Raw genomic sequence first — 17,569 nt, 5'->3', positions numbered from 1 at the left:
TCCCAAAGCTCAATTTCACTCCAGCTCCTGAACATTTGCCTTCGAAACTCATGATCACAAAGACACTAATCTCTTTTCCTGAATATAGGTCAAACCATCTTGATTTCTCTATGCAGAAGCATTACCTTATATACATATCTATATAAAACGATAAAATGTCGACGAATTATTATAATTGTCTGAATTTCCGCATTACTGCAATACACATAAATAAACTGTTGTAGAATTACAAATTTTCATTAACAGCTCAGGCCGCGCAGTGTTAATGTATAATTATCAATTCCTGATTCAATTTCAGAATTTAATTACACAATATTCGTTTAACAATTACCTTACATATGCAGCCGTTATTTCATTAATAAACTCCTTTGAAGTGCGTTTTACCTGCAAAATAAAAAGAGAATGGTCCAATTAGTAACTTATTACAAAAGCATAATATAACAATTATACTTTAATAAAAGATAAAAGCTTATACTGCATATGCAAGTTTTGTATTTAAGTTGTGAGATATTGTAATATATTGTAGAGAAGCAACATACTGGTTTATCTCTCATCTATTTTATTGTAAAACGTCATTAAACAGTTTATAAACTGAATTACAAATAAGTAATGTCTCTAAATAAACCTATTTCTGTAAGTTGGATCTCCTGCCTAGTGCAGCGCGGAGATTGGTAAAGAAACTTTTGTCTGTAGCAGCGCAGAGGTGTGGATTAATACCCCCCCCCCCAGTACAGCACGGAGAAAGTTAAGGAATATCTTGTTCGAAGCAGCGCAGAGGTAAGGGTTAGGGATCTCTCCCTCCCGGAGCAGCTTGGAGAGAAAGTTAGGAATTGGTCAGTTGAAGCCTGATGTTTTCTGTTTAGTTCAGTTCAGTTGTTTATTTGGCAGGTGTTGCACCTTGTTGCGATATTCTGGGCCGAAGCCCTTGTCTTCATTCTTCTATTGGGATTGGTGGTGTGTTTTTTGCGTAGTTGTTTGGTTGCGGAAAAATGAAATGAAATCTTTCAGTTTTACGTCCCACAGTTATGCCGGTTAGACTAGAGAAGGTAATGATGAGTAATGAATGAAATGGTAGAATGAAGAAAGTGGGTGGAAACGGGAGAACCCCTAGGAAACCCACGCACACGGTGTTTGTCCACCACAAAGTTCACTTGGCGGGGGCTGGGATCGAACCGGGACCCCAAGCACAAGTTTGGTTGCGGAGTCGCAACTGTTGTGGCCTCCGGTGTTCAGTTACATGTTCTCGTCAAAAGAGCGGTTGGGGCATTCTGTAGATGTCTCGTCTTGGTTGGGATGTGATATGATGTTTTCTGTCCCTATGCTTCCTCTTTTATAACCAGTTTTGGAGGCGGAGTCTGTGGAGGGATTGAAGGGGTTCTCTTCGTGACTCTTCGTGTTCTTCTCGTATTTCTTCGGAGATGGCATCCGTCAGCCACTTGGTGTTAATTATGCTGAAGCACGTAATGTTATTTGTAAATATGAGCCAATATTGCAATATTATTTTTCATTTACTTATTATTGACAGCTTTTGGATTATTTGATAAAACAAACTTATATATACACACATCTATTACCACTAACGGTCCAAGGCTTTTTAAATTAATGTTCCCTGGAAATTTTGGCTTTTAAAAAAAATCAATTTAAAAGAAAAATACCAATTTATTTCATCTCTCTTTTCCTATTGTAAAAGAGGAAAACTCGTTTAGTTACTGAATTCTGAAGAAAAGATGGGAGATTTGTTTCAATTTGTGAAACTACGGTACAGTTAACAAACTATGGGGAATTAACATTGGGAGTAGAAGTAGTTTCATTTCTGACTTCCAGTTGCAATATACAGAGAAACTTGGGTGGAATCTGTTCTTGAGGCGCTGAACCCATATATAAAAAAAGAGCTTCTACCTCTCTTAAAGTTTCTGCTCCATAGGAATCAATATCAGAACCGAAAGTTGTAATGTTTTCAGTGCTTCTGGCTTCAATACAAGAATAAAAGCTGACATGGAGCATGTTCTTGCAAATTTGAATACGTATCAAAAGAACCGTTAGAAGCCTCACATTACTGTTCTCGCTAGATGGGAAGCAATATTTCTACCACTTTCGGTGGTTTTGTAGATGATAGGGGTGGAGATAACCCAATTTTTGCAACAGTAAAGCCATTACAAAAAAAAAAAAAAAAAAAAAAAAACTTGTCGCTGTCTATGGCCATTTGTTTCTTTATGCTGCTCAATATTTAAACCGGAAATCGTAGTCCTATCCTACTTCCAGTTTGATTCGAGACATAAGGGTAAAGATGAATCTTATTCTTCGCATGCTAAATATTTATTTATTTATTTATTTAACAATCACCAGATACAGCTCAGAGGCCATTTTATACTGGATATCTAACAACAACAACAATGGAAAGGATTTGGAAAGGTGTCGGCCAGGGCCTGTCTTAGTAGGTACCATCCCGACATTTGCCTGGTAGGATTGAGGGAAACCCTGGAAAACCCCAATCAGGATGGTCGGCAGCGGGAATCGAACCCGCGACCTCCCGAATGCGAAGCCAACGCTCTACCACTTGAGCTACTTCGCTCGGTAACGAAGCATATATCAAAAAGCACCTTTTCGCTACGGACGGACACAGCTGTCCTAGAAGACTTTCCATACTTGTCCATAGCATAGTTGGAAAATCTAAATGGCAATCTCAAAAATTTAAAGAAAATGGAAAATTTTGTAGGAAAGGAAATCGCGGACGTGGTGGGCTCTTCAATTCTAGCGAACAGTTCGGAGAGAGAACTAGCAGAGCAATACTCAAGTATTTAAAACGAAAATTATTTAAAAAAAAAAAAACTCTAATCAAAAGATTAATTATGGTAGTAACATTCCCCTTCTCTTCCTGCCCATTACCATCCTAAGTATTCTGTCATTATTGGCAGACTACTAGCATCAAACGAAGCTCTCATGCAATAGGTCCTCAGCCGACCTCTTAGTCTTTCGTTTGTACCGGAATTGTTCTGTTCATTAATTGATATTTTGTTAATTTATTAACATTTGACAACTCTTTGATATATCTCGTTCCGGTTTCAAAGGATATTTATTTCTTAAATACGGAGTATTTATTTATTTATTTTGCGAAGGCATGGAAAATCACTTATGTTTTAAAATAGTTCGTTATTATTTTCATTAACCAAATCAATTGTTCTAACATAACTTTAGTCTGTTAAATTCACAAAATTATGCTATATCATTATGAAATGCGGTTATAAAGTTAATTCAACTTTTTGCATTAGCATTACGATTTACAAGTTTACAAGAAGTGCATAATCAAATTATACAATGTGTACTATTGTAAATGAAAGATAGAATTATTCTACAATTTTAAGTATCGTTATATTTCAATAGTTTGAATGGAATTTGGAATAGAAGTCGTTCTTTCGAAGTATTGTAGATATAATATTTGCGTACAATTTAATTATAATTTTGAAGTAAAATGATAAAATCAACTATGAGTTTCTAAGGAAATTCTGTCCCTTTGTGTTTGAAACTGTCCATCATCATGTCCTGAGTCACCTCTTGCATAAAATACCAGTGGCGGATCGAGGGGGGCGATCGAGGCGATCTCACCCCCAGAAGATGAAACTTTCTTATTTTATATATATATAAATAAAACCCTCCCAGAATTTGAAACTGTTAAAAATAGCTCTAAGTAGCAGTATGACAACCCACCGCCCCCCCCCAGAAGTCGGTCCTGCATCCGCCCCTGTAAAATTGTACCCAATATGATTTACAACTATAATCTTGACGATTGGAATATGCTCATTATTAACTATTCCCAGGAAAATACTTACCTCATAATAAAATGAGCAGTAAATATTATGAATATCAGAAGTAAATGGGATTGTTCCATACTTGCTGTGTCCAATAAACCTAGTGATGACGTAGGCTGCTTTGCTTTTATTCTAATTTTCCCATATAAAACATTAACACATGTGTTGTTGAAGCAATCGCATGAGTTTCATATACTATATAATTTGTGTGAAAGCTCGAGTTAACTACGGATTGTCTGTTTCGTGTAGGACAGCTAAGACTAAAAGCTTGTTTTCTTCAGTTTAATCTGAACGCTAATGATAACAATTGTATTTTCGTTGATTGAATGCCTGTTCCCATTAATTATTAATATAGTAGGCATATAGAGTATAGCTGTATATGTTTTGTCTTTCTGCTTAATATATAATTATTCCCGTGGGTATCGTGCAGACTGCGATTCAGTACCGTCATTGGAGGTTCTGCCAGGGAGGGAGTAAGACTGTCCACCGACATACGAGCTTCACTTTTTTTTTTTTTTTTTTTTTTTACTAGTACGAGGGTCTGTCTTACGGCTTTCTGCGCTCGCAAACCGATAGAGTGAACCATTGTCTTCGCTTGTGACAGGTTTCAGAGTTGTTACTTCAGTTTGCTTTGGTCTGTTGCGAAATAAAAATGGCTGCACCAGTGTCCGTTTGCACTACTGAACGGCGTTCCGTAATTAATTTTTTATGGTCTAAAGGTGTACCAGGAACTGAAATCCGTAGAAGATATTCAGCACAATACGGGAGCAATCTTTTACCACGAGGAAATGTTTAGCAGCAGACTTAAAATTCTCGAAACAACTGTCTGCTCTTTTCTTGTCCTTCAAGATTCTTCGACTGCTTTTGAACTTTTCAATCCATTAGTAAAGACTTCGTTGTGGTAAAACATTGCCCCCGTATTATGCTGAATGTCTTCTACAGATTTCAGTTCCTAGTACACTTTCAGACCACAAAAAAACGGATTACAGAATGTTGTTCTGCGGTGTGAAGAGACACTGGCACACTTATGTTTATTTCGTAACAGCGCTAAGCAAACTAAAATTATAAAGCTTAAAACTGTCACAAGCTAAGACAATGGTGAAATGAAATGAAATGAAATTTTTGAGTTTTACGTCCCACGGTTATGCCGGTTAGGCTAAAAGAGACGGTGAAGATGAGAAATGAATGAAATGGTGGAATGAAGAAAGTGGGAGGAAACGGGAGAACCCCGAGAAAACCCACGCACACGGTGTTTGTCCACCACAAAGTTCACTTGGCGGGAGCAGGGTTTGAACCTGAGACCCCTAGCACCAGAGGTGAACGCTCTACCACTGAGCCACCGCGGCCCTACTAAGACAATGGTGTCATCTATCGGCTGGCAAGCGCTGAAAGCCGTACATTCAGCTTACAGACTATTAGAATAAGAGTTCACATATTTACTGACTTGCCCTCGTATATTAGTATACAATTTGTTAAAAAGCATATGTTTCTCAACTAAGGGTGAGGGGCAACGCCTCCTGAGCCTTCCTGAAATGACACTCCTGCTGTAAGCAACAGAGACTGGAGCGCCGCGCAATATCTTGGGGCAAAAAATATTTTCATTGTTATTCATCATCGAGCTTCGGGGACACCTGAGAGCAGATACTGTATATTGATCGCTATAGTGCGTCCAGTAAGAGAACGTCTCTGACAGCTCGCAGTGACATTGCCACTACTCGCATGTCAAGGTTTTTTTCGGTGCAACTGTAGTGGCAATTTAATTAATGGTATAAGACAGAGTGATCGTGGTTGGTAACACTGGTATGAAAGTAGGTGCTGTCATATCAGAGACCAAGTGGTAAGAAACGTCAGAGACCATCTCTTGTTGGCCGTGCTATAGATGGTTAGTATATCCTATTCATCAGTTCCTCTCTCTCTCTCTCTCTCCTAGTTTCCTAGTTTTCACCGTACCTTCTACTAGCTTCCTTACAACTTACTCTCAATTATGGACTAATCAACGCTCTCGCTTGTGGGGCGAACGGTACCGGTTTCGATTCCTGGGGACACAAGGTCGAAAATGAGTAAAGGATTCTTCAGGACAGCCATCCTAATTGAGGTTTTTCCTGAGCTTTTCTCATTCATACCAGGCAAATACCGGAATAGTACTTAACAACTCTTTCAGGCTGCTTCCTTCCTTTCCCCATTCTTTTCTTCCTCTTCAATTCTCCGGGCAGTCATCCCTCCTATGTGATGGGCTAACATGGAAATAAATGCCGCGAGCCCAGAAATCTAATGCTTAAGGTTAGTTTAAAGAGACAAGTATTGCCGATAGATGTCACTACCGTCTTCCTATCTCTCTCTAGCGTATTTTTTATCTTTCACGAAAATTCAAGATTTCTCTTATAAATTTCAACCCACAGACTTCAAATTTTTAGAGAAGAAACTTCATAACCTATCGAAGACAACAATCCGTGTCGATTTTTTATTTAGAATTTTCTTCATTGTTGAAATAGCTTGATTGTTGGAATGGATATCCAAACCTTTAAGTATGAAACTATTTCAACAACGAAGAAAATTCTAAATAAATAAATAAAAAAAAAAATCGGCACAGATTGTTGCCTTTGATAGGTTATGAAATTCCTTCTCTAAAAATTTGATGTCTCTAGGTTGAAATTTGTAAGAGAAATTGTAAATTTCCGTGAAAGATAAAAAAATACATTAGAGAGGTACGAAGACTGTAGTGACATCTATCGCCAAAACTTGTCCCTTTAAATCATCCTTAACCTAATGGACTAACCATTTTCTTTCCTTATTTGTAATTACGTTCTACATTTTTCTCCTCCGTTTACTTACGAAATTGTCCAAAAATAGAATATATAGACTACCGCTCCAAAGTTTTCGAACATACCGGATTTTTGTAAGCATCTATCGTATTTTAGCACAAGAACTTTGCCACTGTGTACCAGACGTACTCCTGCCTTTAGCATATTTGATGACAGCTGAATCGAGGTCTGAGAGGTACTGCACTTCTCAATTTCATTTACAATTTTTCAAAAATACACAGTTTCATATTGATATTGGATAGTATAAACAAAGAGTATGGAAGGTGAGGGAAGATAGTTTTGTTTGGAAAGTCTAGACATAGATTCTTTAAACCTTGTTGAAATGCGAAAGTTCAAAACGCCAGAAGACCATACTTTGAACGGTCTTTACGATAGTTTCATATGTTCCATTGTTGCTCGTTGAAAGAGTAACAACGAGCATTACATATACGCTTCCACTGAGCGACAACTGAGCAGAGAATGATGTTATATTGACAGGCCCGTATCCACGGGGAGCCGGCCCCCCTAAATGTTTAATGGCCCCCGTAAAATTTTCACAATAGACTTGTACTATAATATGATGGTGAAGTGTAACATGGTTGGATCGGGCCTCCCCTAACTTCTACCGAGCCCCCTCCTACATTTTTGAGTGGCTACCAGCCTGTATATTGACTGTCGTAAACATTTTTCAAAGAATGGCGTTTTCTGTCTTTTTAAACGCCAGCACATCTACAAGGTATAGAAAGCTGCAAAATTTGAAAAACTGCTTTTTCTTTCAATTTTTTGTGATTGCATTGCTTCCTTGTGTCTACATCTTTGAACAAAATTAATTAGTTGCCTCGCCTTTCACAGTTTTGTTTATTCAATGTAATATGTAGTATATGAAATGTTCTTTTTGGAGGCTTCAGCTTTAAGAATTATAATTTGATATATCACCTGCAGTACATCTAAGTCTATGCATTAGGTACACTGTAAAAAGTTTCATAGGTAAATTTACAAAAAATGGTGGCAATCTGTTTGCCACTCCTCTATGTAAATCAATTTACAACTATAAAGTAAAATTACTAATATGAAATGGTGTAAAATTACATTTTTATCAAGAAAAATACACTTTCTTATAAATTACTAAATTTGTACAAAAAAATCCAACAAATTTTGTAATTTAATCTAAGGAAATGTATATCAATTTACAAAATGAAGGATAAAAGATATTACATTGATGTTTGGCAATTTAATTACATTTTTTTTCTTCAGTGTAGGAGTACTTCTAATGCACGGCGGTAAAGTTATCGTGCTAAAATAATAGGATCACAGTAGATGCTTATACAAATTCGGGATGTTCAAAAACTTTGGAGCGGTAGTATATATCAGGTATCTGAGTGTCAATTCCCATGCTTAGTTTTCGAGAAAATTCAGAAAAAACTCATACTGAAAAGTACGTCCTTCGTTGACAATAACTAGTTTGTTTTTATTCTGCCTAAACACATTTTTATTTATTCACATACAAAAAAAAAAAAAAAAACACTTAACTAGAGGATTCTATATATTGTCTTTGTCTTTTATTACAGACACAAATACTCCTAACCAGAGCCGGATTTAGGGGAGTGCAAAGGCACCCCCGTCCCCTCGGTGTACATATACACTATCTAAAATGAAAAGCTAACAGTGAAAATAACAACACTTTCCGAAGCTTTCTGCAATCATGTTTCGTTTTGGGCTGAAAAGAAAGCAGAGCTTTGCAAAAGCAATAGTTTAAGTCGATTTTCAAAAGATTGAAGGAAAAGGATTCACCAAGCAAAACAATATAGCATTTCTCAAGTAGGGAAGGAAACAAAAGCCAGGAGGGAGAAGAACATTTTTTCCCCCCTGCATAACACTTGCGACCCTCTTTAAAATAATTTCCTTAGATCTATACATCAGTGTTTTCAGGGCTAAAGAACATTGTCACGTGTCACTTTGAAGAGTTTCAGTGTAATTGGTTATTTAGGTAGTTATTGGCGCCCCTCCCCCTCAGACAATCCCTTTCCGCCCCTGCTCCCAACAGTAACCTATAATAATATACATAGTTGATTCTTTATTTCAGAATACCACAATAATGAAGATGCTGATATGGTAAACAATCATCTCTTTCTGACAAAACAATCTCATATGCCACACACACACAAACACCGCCGAGAAGAACATTTTTAAACAATGACTCACCATTACGTAAAAAAGTTTTAAAGCTGGTTGCTTCGTTTTCTCCTCTTTCGCTCACCGCTCCGCCCTTAGAAGCCAATGGCCGTACAAAATTTGCATGCAGACACAAGGTTTATTACACTATTGGCGTATACAGAGCATCAAGTCTCTCCACTCCTCCCCTTCTCTATATGACTGTATATGACGATTAAGTTGTGCGGAGATAGAATGAGATGCATATTCTCACACACCCAACTTCAGGATGTGGTGCAGGACATCGCTAGGACACTAATCAAGTTATCTGGACTCCACCCCCATACGCTTGCTCTTTTTTATTTCCTAACTCAGCAGGTGTGTATTTGAATAATCCCTTATGATGCAGAAACACATTAATTCCTGTCAGTCAAAAACAAAGACTTACATATTATTATTCGTCATCAGATTCAATAAAGTACCTACAACTCTTACCATATAACAGATTTGTTTCAATAATAAAAAATAGTACCATAGTCCAACTGTGTACAGTAAAAACGAGCAAAAAATTTTTCTGCGACGGAGTTATTTATTCCTTTTGATTGACCGAGTTTCAATCCGGAGCAATACTGCTAATTCTAAAGCTTTGAAGACCATACAAGGTGTCATCAAAAAGTACGGGAATGTAGTTGAACACTGCCATCTATGGACGTTGTATCCATTTAAACTAGTAGGCCAGGTAGAACGCGTTGTGACATGTTAGTTGACTTCCAGAAGCATAAGACTGAGGATGTCGCAGGGCCGGATTAAAGGAACGGCTTGGGGGGGGGGGACTGTAGCCCCGGGCCTCCAGATCAAGGATGTTATAAAATAGAGGATCTGCCCATACGTATCTTCACCCTATGATCTCAGTGAAGCCAGAAAACAACTGAGCATCGTCTTGGCTACTGATTGGCTACTCTCGTTTCCGTCATGTTTGTTGGCTCGAAACGTTGCGATCTTAGTGGCTCGCAGTGGGCAGAGTAGGTGTGCCGAAGCTGTGACGTATGGCTTCACGATTTTGTTGTGTGGGCAGATCCTCTATTTTATAACATCCTTGCTCCAGATGGACAAGGGCCTCTACTCTGATCAAAATCTCAACAGGGTATCTATAAAAAAAAAAAAAAAAAAAAAAAAAAAAATACAATCATCATCATAAAATAAAATATGACCAAAAATATGAAACATATTATCTTAACTTTGGTACTGTACTTTCACAGAAAAGTATTAGGCGAAGTCAGCAGGGTGTCACATTAATCCGGTCCTGAGGACGAGTTAAAGGTGTCTGTCGTGCGCCAACATTAATTTTGTTCTAAGCTGCAAAAAAGTACCAAAGAGCCTCACGAAATGTTGAAATCAGTAAATGGTGATGAAGCGTTGGGATTAAAGACTGTTTACAAATGGTATGAGCGATTCAAAAATGGTAAGAAGTCTGTTGGAAACGAGGAACGATAGAGTCGTCCTTCGACGTCAAAAAACACATGAAAAAGTGCAGAAAGTGGCACAAACGATTTGTTAAAACATGCGAATGACTATTTGAGAGCTTTCCGATGAATTAAACATCTCGTATGGGTTCGTGAAAAGCCTTTTAACCGCCGATTAAATGGGCAAATGCCTTTATTCTTCACCAAGAAACGCGCCATGCCACACTCTGCTTTTGATTCGCGAGTTTTTGGTAGAAAAAAAAATTTCCTGTCTGTCCACATTCGCTGTGCTCTCCAGATATAGCACCATGCGACTTCTGGCTGTTCCCAAAAATTAAAACCGCGCTTAAAAGAAAACGTTCTGACACCATTCCTGACATTGAGACGGTCACGACAGAACAGCTGAACGCCCTTCTAAAAGAAGCCTTCCAGAAATCCCTCTAGTCATGGATTCAGTGTTGGGGTAGATGCATGGCTAGCCAAGGAAAGTACTTTGAAGGAGATTAAATCAAATTCCATTTAAGCTTATTACTTTGTTTGTACTGTAATAAAATTATTTCCCAATTTTTTTTACCACACCTTGTATATAATGTATTTAATCAAAATCGGATTCTTTTTCTTTAACGCGAAAGCTGTAGGGACACTTACATTACGACGAAAAAATCATGTATAAGTTTCAACTGTTTAGCTGCATATGTTCGTTGAAGGCAGTCATTTGAATCAGTTATGGTGTGTTGAGTTCGCACCCTGTATGACAATGCTTCATTTCACACAGCTGTTGTTGCCAAGGCTGTAGTGCTAAATTTGGGCTGTACGCTGAATGCAGAATCTCCTCAAAGCCACAGTGTTTCAATGCAGCATTGGCAACAACAGCCGCGTGGGCTGGATCATTGTCATGTAGTAGAAGTTCAATGTACAGCGACTGATTCAAATTACTGCCTCCAACGTACTGACGCACCTAGACAGTTGAAACTGATACACTATTTCTTCCATAGAGGGCACCATATGTCTTGAACGGCTTATTACTAGTGGCGCGATATGTCAGTGTTAACCCACAGCGACTGATTCAAATGGTTGCCTCCAACCAAGGTTCGTATATACACTACAGGTTGCGCCAGCCCAATCGTTGGATGTGTGACGTCACCGGGTAAGCAGACGCGAGTATTTTCTTGCAGCAAAATTCCCGTCCAAAGCCACAAAATTTCCCGATGTCATGCAAAATTTCTCGCTAACCTAAATTGATATAGTTTACATCTAGTAGTAAACAATTTTAAAAAATACCGCTTTAGACAGACTATGATGTACAATGGAATTCATTCTCGTAGTATAAAAAGGTATTATTTATAGTTATGCATGATAAGGTAAAAAAACATTTTTTTAAAAAATACTGTGTACACTTTTTTTGTAACAAACAGTATGTCGTTCTTTATGGGTCTTCTTCCTTCTTTTAGGAATTGCAGTTTAATTTAAGGTGCCGATATCTGTCCCTGTCGTCTGTCACCAATTATCTAAACGATATCAATCAATGAAAATGATCATAATTTGAACATAAATAAATGATTTAAAACAATAAACATTTCTGCTTTTCGAATATTTTTATTAGTTTTGAAGATATTATAGAAAAACTAAAATTAGCGGTAGTTTAATTTCGCTGAAGTGAAGACCCTTAAAGAAAGTCCTCGTAAAGTGAATCTGCACTCATGAATGCAACTCCTACCCTGAGAAACATTTTTTAAAGCATTAAATTAATTTCGTGAAGAAATAACTACATATAACAAGATAGCACATGATCGTTCCATACACATCATATACAGGCATATTGTCAATCTGTACGCAATAATCTGAGCATGCGCCAAAGTAATAACATGCCAGAACGTCTTAAGAAATCTTTTAAATCAAGAAAAGTGAAAAAAATGTTTGCTTTTTTTTTTAAAAAAAAAAAAAAAAAAGTCACGGAATATTCTCAATCTACACCAATTTTGGGAAGTCGCCTGTAGTGCTTAGCCCTAATATTCTTTAATTTTATAGTTATACAAAACAGATTACTGCTAGTATGCATCAAAATAATGTCAATTGCTTTCCGTGTCCACATACTCAATTTTAGTGCCACCGCATAGCAATTTTCGTTTGTTTTATTTGATATAATGTTGGATAAAAAATAGAACAAGTTCTAATTTAGAGCAGTTGTGTCAAATGTTGTAACCAACCAAAAGTTGCATACAACTTGGTATCATAGATGTTCAAATTCCACTTTGATGAAATATTTGATACAATATATGATGGAATATTTGTTCGTCTATAGCGTATTTAAAAAAGTTGAGAATGTCTCCATTTCCCGTTTCCAGCCTATTTTAAAGAAAAATTCTCGCATTCCCGCCAGAGCTCAGAATTTCGCATTTTACGGGAAATTTCCCGCAAACTGGCATCACTGGCTTGGCTGTGCTTACCACATGACGTCACACGTGTTCGGCATAGTTCGTAATCTCAGTTTGCGGCGCCCCCCTGCCTCCAACATACTGACGCAGGTAGACAGTTCAAACTGATACATTATTTCGTCTATAGATGGCACTATATGCCATGAACTGATTATTAGCAATGGCGCGATATTTCAATGTCAAGCCCTCGTAATGTCAACTGATCAGAACTATGCTCTGTTACTACTTTTTTTAAAAATTTTGTTTGATGGAAACCTACCTGAATAGTCCAAGAACAGAATTTATATTTAACAGATAAGATCTAATTAACACGCAATGGAGAGGAAAGCTTTGGAACAACACCTATGAATAAATAACGCATGTTCTGCATTGAAGCAGATAAAGTATTGTATGCAATCTGCATTCACACGAACTTTCATTTATTCTAGAATGTTGTTAAACAAGGTTTTATATAAATACAAAACAAAACAGAAAAAATAAAATAAAAAGTTGTTAGTTGAATAGCTGCGTATGAAGTATATGCATATACTAATGCCATATACCAACAAATTCCAAACATACACTTTTTTTCACTTGCTTTTATCAAGGTAATGCGAATCGAGTGTGAATTCAAAAGCACCGTTAGCATACACTTAAAATAGACGAATAGATTTGCACAGAGTACAAGTGAATTCTCCATTGAGTGCAGAGAAGTGATACATCATTGAAACCTCAGATGTGAAAGAAATCCATTTCATATACAAAACAAGATAAAAGCTTTTTTTAAAGTTTTATTTGTTTATTTATTTACAATCACCCAACAACAAATTCCAAAATCGTATCATTATGAAACGGTTTCTTCAGTTTTTAGACTTTTAAACTATGGTATTTGTAAGTGTCAAAAGTCTTATAGAACTGGCTATGTCTGTCTGTCTATCTGCCTGTCCACAGGTATCAAAGCAAAAACGGTAACAGATCGCGAGGAGCAGGATTTTTCAATCGATTCAGTGTGCTTTCGATTTGTAACTGTAGATAGACTTAGCATTTTTTGTGGGTTCTGTAAATAGCAGTGTATCAAAAGCAGATAGATGAATTGTGGTAAAGGTATCACATGCAAAATCGCATTGTCTAGTTCACTAAGTTTCTGCTTTTCGAATATTTTTATTTGTTTTGAAGATATTACAGAAAAACTCTAAAAATAGCGGTAGTTTAATTTCGCTGTAGTGAAGACCCTTAAGGGATCATTACCATTCATAATTACCAAAACACAAAGGGTTAACATTTACAATTACATCCAGTTTCAATGTTGATTTCCATAGAGTAAAAACGGTAGAAGATATCAAAAAGCTGTGCTTTGAAATCGTTTCAGCGTCCCAAGAATAGGTTACATCTCCTCTGTTAATCTTCTAGTCAGACCGGAAGTACTTAAAATGGACTATTTCCGGTTTCAACGTGTATCGCTATATAACGAAAACTGTAACAGATAGCGTGAAGCTGTTTTTTTTTTTCAAAACAATTTTGCGTCTCAAAACAACATACCATGAGTAGGTGCAACACTCTACCAAACCCACAAATGGTTCAAATATACAACTATTTCCGGTCTGAATACTGATTTCCATAGGGCAAAAAACGGTAGAAGATATCAAAGTTGTTTTCTGCAATTGATTCAGTGTCTATAGAGTAGGTTGAATTTCCTCTATTAATTATCTATTCAATTTAGAACTGGTTCCTATAAACCATTTCCGGTTTCAACGTTTATCGCTATTGAAGGAAAACTGTAAAAGGTAGCGAGAAGCAGTATTTTTTCAATCAATTCAGCGCCTGAAGAGAATACACCATTACCATCCACAATAGTCTACCAAAACAGAAAATCGTTGAAATTTACTACTACCTCCGAATTCAATGCTGATTTCTGTCGATTAAAAACGGAAAAGATATCAAGAAGTGTTTTTCTCTTTTGAAATCGATTTACACTCCGAAGAATAGCTTACATCTCCCTCGTTAACCCCTTATTCAAACCAGAAATGGTACAATCAAGTCTTTCTGGTTTCAGTGTTGGTTTCCACAGAACAAAAACGGTATTAGAAAGCGAGAAGAAATTTTTTGCAATCAAGTCAGCGTCTCAAGACAACATATTATTACTACCCATAATACTCCACCAAAACAGAAAGTGGTTGAAATTTATTAGTACCGGTTTTCATATTTACTTATTATCATATAGAGTAGGAACAGAACGATATATCGAAAAGTGATTTTTTTACATGGATTCAGCGTCCGAAGAATGAGTTTTATTGTTGTTGAGTTTAACGTCCCGTTTAGCAACGAGGCTATATGAGACGTGGACCCAATTGTGCTATTCAGTTGTTAAAATATTTCGAGTTGGCAGACTGTCTGTTATCCCCAGACATAACAGTAAATTTTATCCAGTTACACCCAGAAACAGTACATTTTAGTTTAACTATCTTTGTTTTCAGAACCTCTTACAGCTACAGGGTTAAACATATGATCTCTCAGAACAAGGTATAAGCGTTTATTTCTTAATCTCAAATGCTCAGATATCAAGAATGAGAACTGAGATGACAGGAGTGTAGCGGTAAGGGTATTTATATTTGAAACGGGTATATACCATTATCAATAAGTTAAGTTAAGCTGGATTAAGTTTTGCCAATCCTTTTTGACAACCATCTGTCTTAGATAATTCGTTTCCAAGATACTCGCAGTGCTACCTAATTTCGTCACACCACCTTGTAATATATTAGGATGTTGTGTAGATTGCTAATTGTCACTTGTGCTATCCAGTAAAAACTCTGCTTTTGTCTACCTTGTATGGTTTGCTTCCTAAGAGAGTTATATCTATCTACCTATCCATATCCATCTAATATATATATATATATATATATATATATATATATATATATATATATATATGCCCTGCTAAGCGAAAAGGCCTTATCTCCATTTCACATACTTTCGAGGCTGTACGTTCAAATCTGTTGTATTTCAGTAAAACTTTATTAAATATATTTTCACGGTCTAACATTTGTGTGGTAATACAGTTAAATATTTGTGCTTATGAATTGCCACTTAAAGTCTTTTTGCTTACTTTCAGTTACAGTTTTGAACATAAGGTAAACACTCTTGACTTATTACCCCCTACCTATTGGTCAAACCACGTCAATTGCACTTTAGATAGATGCAGAATTGTACTACAAACATTCCCATACCAATATCTCGATTTTCGAAAAACGTGGAGTTAAAGTCTTTTCACTTAGGACGGCTAGGGATGCGCACGAGACGAGTCGAGACATGTCTCTTCCAATAGAGAAATATACATTTTTCGAGTCGAGACATCACTTTTACAGCACATTTTCGAGACGAGACAGTCACAAATCTTGTCTCGTGCGCATTCCTAAGGACGGCATATATATATATATATATATATATATATATATATATATATATATATATATATATATATATATATATATATATATATATATATATATGTATATGGGAGAACCGGTTGTTAAAAAATTAGAATAATACCATTGCGTGGACCTACTGATTAATGTGGAACCTGAACCACATGAGCTCCCGTCGGGAATCAAACCCTGGTCTCACACCTAACTGCTTAGCCATGAAGGAGCTCGATGGATTTTATCTATTTGTTCAAACCAAAACTGGCGAAATTTTACAATTTCCGTTTACAATACTGATAGCATAATGGATAAAATGGGAAGAGATAATCACAAGACTTTTTTTTTTTTGATAAGGATTCATTACCTCAAGGATATTTTACCTTTAATTGTATTCCTCTTTTGCAACCGGAAGTGACAGGCATCAATTAACACTTCCGGTTTCAATATTGATCTCCGTAGAGCAAAAGGAAAAATATATAGCGAGTATTTGCTTTTAATGGACTCAGCGTGGGAGAATAGGTTCTATTTTTAATCATCTTCCTCCTCTATCCAAGTAGCTATAGATATAAGTTTGATTATCGAATTCACATGGTTTGGAAGTTTACCGTGGTTTCACAGTATGAGAAAAAACTGATTTGTTATTAAATATATTGCTAATATATTTTCTTCTATTTTTCAAATCATCGATGAATTCGGTCGCTCTTAGTACTCCTCGCTTTCTTTCCGTCTCTCACTCTATGATGTTATAAAGAAAACAGTTTCTTCGCAAAATGTGTCCAATCCAATTGGCCTTCCTCCGAAGGTTACTGGTTAAAAGTGTCCTCGTCTCTCCTACCCGTTTTAAAACATCTTCGTTTGTTGCTCTCTCCGATCATTTTATCATCTTCCTCCAATACCACATTTCGAAACTCTAGAAATTTATTCTCGAATTCCGAACTATACCTAGGTATAATCTACAAGTCCATACACGAGTTTCCTCCTTAGCCCAACATTCAGACCAATGGTCAGGCACCCGCGGAGGTCTACGGTCCTAACTCAATATGCATTTGTACACTTTCTCAATCAACTATACTTGCTTAACAGGGAAATGATTGACGCAGCATGAAAATTTGATCTTACACTTCATCTGTACTCTTTCTCTTATACAAACAATCTAGTTCTATCATTATTTCTCAAAATATAGGTGGAAATATTTTACAATTACTTATCTTTTATTCGGGTTCTAAATAATATCCGTTCTATACTACATAGACGTGGTGGCTTTTGTAGTATTGGACCTCTCCCCCTCCAAAACTTGGACCCTTTCCAATAAAAAATTCTGGGTGCGCGGCTGGTTAAACCTGCTTGTTAGGTGTTATCTTTTCTTGCTGAATCACTCTTTATCCATACACATTTTAGCCCTCATCACTAGAATGAGTGCCCTATGCTATGCTTATGAGTGCCTTCATTCCTTTTCTATATTACTTCATTAGAAAAATGCATTTTATAAAGGCACTGTTTTAGTTTTTATGCTTA

General features: G+C 36.6%; 1 protein-coding gene across 1 annotated transcript in view; it reads right to left on the bottom strand.

Annotated features, from left to right (window-relative positions):
- Window positions 1-17,569, bottom strand: part of rut (adenylate cyclase rutabaga) — a gene marked incomplete in the record, with an annotated part of 698,554 nt that overhangs the window by 444,720 nt on the left and 236,265 nt on the right. Inside the window, 1 exon segment of the mRNA XM_081741008.1 lies at window positions 332-384.

This window comes from Thermobia domestica, chromosome 15, assembly GCF_964235325.1.
Source record: "Thermobia domestica chromosome 15, izTheDome1.hap1.1, whole genome shotgun sequence".
Taxonomy (NCBI): Eukaryota; Metazoa; Arthropoda; class Insecta; order Zygentoma; family Lepismatidae; genus Thermobia; species Thermobia domestica.
Note: the sequence above shows the minus strand (reverse complement) of the source record. Positions and strands in the feature narration are given on the sequence as shown.